We start from the raw sequence: 6108 nt of genomic DNA, 5'->3' as shown, positions 1-6108 counted from the left end.
TGAAGAAGAGCATGCCGAGCATTTGAGGATGGTGTTGGGAGTTTTGAAGGAGAATAAGTTGTTTGCTAAGTTGTCAAAGTGTGAGTTTTGGTTGCGGGAAGTGAGTTTCCTTGGTCATGTGATTTCTAAAGGTGGCATTGCGGTGGATCCGTCGAAGGTTGATGCAGTGTTGCAATGGGAATCACCTAAGTTTGTTTTTGAAGTTAGAAGCTTTCTTGGATTGGCAGGTTATTATCGGAGGTTCATTGAAGGATTCTCTAAGTTGGCGTTGCCATTGACGCAGTTGACTCGGAAAGGACAAGCTTATGTTTGGGACGCTAAGTGTGAGAAGAGTTTCCAAGAGTTGAAGAAGAGGTTGACTTCAGCTCCAGTGTTGATTTTGCCGAATCCGAAGGAATCTTTTGTTGTGTATTGTGATGCTTCTAAGATGGGTCTTGGTGGTGTGCTTATGCAGAATCGTCAGGTGGTGGCTTATGCTTCAAGGCAGTTGAAAGTGCATGAGAAGAATTATCCGACTCATGATTTGGAATTGGCGGCCGTTGTGTATGTGTTGAAAATTTGGAGGCATTATCTGTATGGTTCTAAGTTTGAAGTGTTCAGTGATCATAAGAGTTTGAAGTATTTGTTTGACCAGAAGGAGTTGAATATGAGGCAGAGGAGATGGATGGAGTATCTTAAGGATTTTGATTTCCAGTTGAGCTATCATCCTGGAAAGGCCAATGTTGTTGCTGATGCTTTGAGTAGGAAGTCGTTGCATATGTCTGCTTTGATGGTAAAAGAGTTGGAGTTGATTGAGCAGTTCCGAGATTTGAGTTTGGTTAGTGAATTGACACCGGATGGTGTGAGGTTGGGGATGTTGAAGTTGACAAGTAATATTTTGGAAGAGATTAAGGACGGTCAGAAGGAAGATTTGGAACTTGTAGATCGAGTAGTGTTGGTTAATCAAGGTAAAGGTGGGGACTTCAGATTGGGTGAGAACGGTGTTTTGATGTTTCGTGATCGTGTTTGTGTACCGAGAGTTCTTGAGCTTAAGAGGCAGATTTTGGAAGAAGGTCGCAGAAGTAGTTTGAGTATTCATCCAGGAGCGACTAAGATGTATCAGGATCTGAAGAGGTTGTTTTGGTGGCCTGGAATGAAGAAAGAGATCGCAGAGTTTGTGTATGCTTGTTTGGTGTGTCAGAAGTCTAAGATTGAACATCAGAAGCCGTCAGGTTTGATGCAACCGTTGTTTGTGCCAGAGTGGAAGTGGGATAGTATATCAATGGACTTTGTTGGAGCGTTGCCGAAGACTGTTAAGGGTTTTGATTCGATTTGGGTGATTGTTGATCGGTTGACGATGTCGGCACATTTTATTCCTATTAAGACCGGTATGCCTGTGGCTAAGTTGGCTGAGGTCTACATTGAGCAGATTGTTAGATTGCACGGTGTTCCTTCTAGTATTGTGTCGGATCGGGATCCGAGGTTTACTTCTAAGTTTTGGGAGAGTTTGCAAGATGCTTTGGGAACTAAGTTGAGGTTGAGTTCCGCGTATCATCCCCAGACTGATGGTCAGACGGAGAGGACTATTCAGAGTTTGGAAGATTTGTTGAGAGCTTGTGTGTTGGAGCAAGGTGTCAGTTGGATTGAATGTTTACCGTTGATTGAGTTCACTTACAACAACAGTTTTCATTCTAGTATCGGAATGGCACCATTTGAGGCTTTGTATGGTCGGAGGTGTAGAACTCCTTTGTGTTGGTATGAGTCAGGAGAAAGTGCCTTGTTAGGTCCGGAAGTTGTGCAAGAGACGACCAAGAAGGTTAAGATGATTCAAGAGAAGATGAGAGCGTCTCAGAGTAGGCAGAAGAGTTATCATGATAAGAGGAGGAAAGACCTTGAGTTTCAGGTTGGAGATCATGTGTTTTTGAGAGTGAATCCTGTAACTGGTGTTGGACGTGCTTTGAAGTGTCGGAAGTTGACTCCTCGTTTTGTTGGACCTTTTGAGATTGTTGAGAAGGTTGGGGCTGTAGCGTATCGGATTGCGTTACCGCCATCTTTGTCGAATCTTCATGATGTGTTTCATGTGTCTCAGTTGAGGAAGTATGTGTATGATGCGTCTCATGTGATTCAAGTGGATGATTTGGAAGTAAGGGATAATTTGACCGTTGAGACTTGGCCGGTTAGGATTGAAGATCGTGAAGTGAAGCGTCTGCGTGGCAAGGAGATCGTTTTGGTTAAAGTGATTTGGGTTGGACCAACCGGTGAGAGTGCCACTTGGGAATCAGAGAGTAGGATGAGGGTGGCGTACCCGGAGTTGTTTCCTTCAGGTAATTTTCGAGGGCGAAAATTCTTTTTAGTGGGGGAGAGTTGTAACAGCCCGATTTTCGCTAGTTTTATTTTATTATTTATTTATGTGTGTTATAAGTGCTCTTATGTGATTATTTGCTCTGTGTGTATTTTTGGTCGGGATTCGTAGAATTCGGTGTAGAAGGGTATTTTAGTCATTTTGGACTTAGGGGCATTTTGGTCATTTTGAGGGCAGTGGCAATTTTGTAATTTTGCAGAAAGTTATTTTTAGTGTTTAGTGGAAGTTATTATTTTACCTAGTTACTAGAGAGGGTGTAGTAATTATTTTAATTACCGTTAAGTGACCGTTAGTGTTGTATTTTACCGGTAAGTGAGTAGTAACATTTTTGAGGTTGAATTAGAAATGGGTTAGGCCCATTAAGGTTGTGAGATAAGCCCATTAAGTGAGCCTTTATAAACTAATGTTGGTGAGAAGAGATAGGGTTACAACATTTTCATTTCATTTCATTTCATTTCATTGGAGAGGAGAAGAGATAGAAACTAGAGAGAGGAGCAAGAACAAGGGTTAGAGGCAAGAGGGAGATTCACCATCTAGGAGCTAAATTGAAGCTTGAATTAAGGATTCTTGGTGTTAGAGGTAAGGGGGTTAGTCTTTACTCATAATCACTTAGTTGTAGCTTCTACCCTAACTTCTTACATAAGTGCTTATTTGAATAATTGATTATTTGTGAAATTAATGGTGAAATTCGTGCTTATGTTGTGAGGCAATGTTTGGGTATGTGAATTGAATGATAATTGTGTTGTTGTTGTTGAATTTGCATGACAAAATGGGTTTATATACATATAACATGTTCTTGAGTGAAATAGTTGATGAATTATGTTGTAGTTGTTGAATTAGTGGTAAATTCATGATGTTTAGCGGTTGTTGTTGTTGAGGGATGTTGTTGTTGATGATTAAAACATTGGGTAATCATAATTGGAGAGTTTGATATGACTTTGTGTTGTTTTGTTTGAAGTTTGATGAAAAATGGGTCAAATGATGATTTTTGTTGTAAGGATGTTTTGATGCAAGTTTTACATGATTTTGAGTGTCTTTTCATGTTTAGAAATGTTTAAACAAACTTTGGGATCAAATTTGAGCTTTGGGAAGTCAAAATTGGGGTTTTGGGGTGAAAAAGTGAGTTTTTCTCGTAACAGGACTGTCCCAACTCGCCACAGCGAGTGGGAGGCGAGTTGGAGGCAAGCAGGAGGTGTTTTCGGTGAGCTCACTCGCCACGGCGAGCTGCACAGTGGCAGCATCCCCTGTTTCGCGTTCTCGCGTCTTTTTCCCTCGTTTCTGTTTTGAATTGGCTTTCGGTGTAAACATGAAAGTTGTAGATAATTTTGTTAGCTTTCCAATGGCTTTGGTTTGACTTGAAAATGATTCTTTGTTTTTGAGTTAAGAGCAAAATACTCCAAGGAGGTCTTAGAGAAAATTTTATGAAAAATCCGCATAACTATTTCTAAGTCGACCCAAACCCCTTTGGATTGTTTCCAAACTTCAAACTTATGTTTTATGAGTTCAATTAAGGTGTTTAATACTATCTAATCTATGAGGTGATGGATCTAACTTGTTTTGCTTTGAAAATGGAAAATTTTGTAAAGAGTGGAAAAGTGAGACGAACTTTGAGTTTTTCTTGAATTCGTCGTTTTTGGCCGATGAAATGCTTATGTATCCTCTACTGCACCTATAAGCGACTTGTGAGAATACATGGCATAGGCAATTGAGCTTGTAGAGTTGGTTTTGGTTCATAAATTCTATTATTTTTAAAAGGTGACTTTTGGAGACGAACTTAGTAGAAATGAATCTTGAAGGACTAAAGTCTTATGAATCTTTTGTGAATGGTCACATATGATTAAATAATTATGTTTGAATGATTGTGGAAGGTTGAGAATGATGCTTATCATAAATTGTTGTGTTATTCCATTTTACCTGATTTATGTGATGTAAATGGAAACGAATTGTAAATTGATAATGATGAATGTGGATGAACCTTATGTGAGCTATGATTGTTGAATGTATGGGCATGATTCTTGATAATGCAATGTTGTTGAGTTGTTGAAATGTAAAAGGAGGTGTACTTTTACATTGTTTTGATAGTTGTTATGTTGGAGTTGTGCATTATCGAGTCATTGCTATATGTCCATGCATCATATCATGTTGTTGTTGTTGTTGAAATGTAAAAGAAGGTGTACTTTTACATAGTAAGAGGAGGTGTACTCTTACTTGGATGTTTTTGTTGCATCCATTGTTGTTGATTTGGTACCACATGCATATATGTGTCAAGTCTAGGCGCATTGCATAAATTGAATTGTCAGATGATTGTTTTTGAGATTGTTAATGATGGGTGGTAAGTGTATACTTGTATTGCTTGTATGATTGAATGATTGATGTTGAACATGCATGCAAATACTTGTGAACTCTTTTACAATTATACATCAGTCTATTATAGTTTGATTATGATTAATGTAATACTTACCCCCAGTGGTTTCGACCGCCTACCTGTCTGTATGGATGGGTAGACGTTGTGCAGGACTAGACGCTTGGTGAGTTTGCTTGTTGGATGTTCGGACGACGGGAGCTTTCTCCGTTGTCGTATCAGTGTCGTAGTATCTAGGCTCTGATTAGGCTTAGCGTCTATTTGTTGTTTTGGATTCTGTTGCTATGTTGTTGTTATTGTCCACTTGTCGGATTTGAAGTATTTTCATTTGAGGATTTATTGACCATGGCATGAATATGTTGAAGTTTATGATTTGAATTCCGCTGTGATCGTTGAGATATTATATATATGCATGATATTGTTGGGTTTGTTTTGAGACGTAGCATCTATTTCTAGAATATTTCTGATGTATTTGCGCGTTTTACCGCTTAATAGAAATAGGGTGTTACAGTCCCCTTCGGTAAACAAAATGAGGTATTTAAAATACCTTTCTGCCGAAATTCCGTCTGAGACGACAAAAATAAACGGCCTTAAAACACGAATAAAAATTTAAAAAAACCAAGAAAAGTGGTCAAAATTTGGGGTATGACACACCGCATTAAAGAAAGCACCAGAAGCCACATTCTGGTCAGGTACGATCAAGTATAGCAAAGCACTAAGAGCTGAAATCATAAAATTTGTCGCCATTGTTTGAGAGAGAGATAAAATTAATGTGCTCAACTCAATTTGTACCTCTAATTAACTTGTGAGAAAAGAATATATATATATATATATATATATATATATATATATATATATAATGAGATATAAAATTTAAAATATTTCACACGGGATTAAATGGAAGAGATACAGTGCATGCAACATAATTATTCGCCTTTAACCTCTCAAATCTGATTATTTTTTTTTTTTTGTGGTGGTCGGGGTTTGAACCCCAACCTTGTATATATTATGCATTGTCCATACCACTGAGCTAAGCTCACGTGGACAAATCTTATTATATTTAGTTTTTTTTTTTTGAAAGATTTAGTTTTATATATATATACCATGGGCAAAATTATACCACAAGTTCTTTAAGTTATTTAATTATAATAAGTTGGTCATTTAAGTTTTTTTGCATCACTTACGTCATTTAAGTTATTTAATTGTAAAAAGTTAGTCTTTAAATATTTTCAACACCACTTAGGTCTTTAAATTATTTAATTGTAACTTTTAAACACCGAATAACTTATATTTTTAATATATGAAATCCTCCAAATTGTTACAGTTAAATAACTTAAATGACCTAATTGATACAGAAAAACCTTAAAGGACTAACTTGTTGCATTTAATTAACTTAACTAGAACA

This window comes from Medicago sativa, chromosome 2 (assembly GCF_051527215.1).
Source record: "Medicago sativa cultivar Bolivia chromosome 2, Bolivia_mono, whole genome shotgun sequence".
NCBI lineage: Eukaryota > Viridiplantae > Streptophyta > Magnoliopsida > Fabales > Fabaceae > Medicago > Medicago sativa.
Note: the sequence above shows the minus strand (reverse complement) of the source record.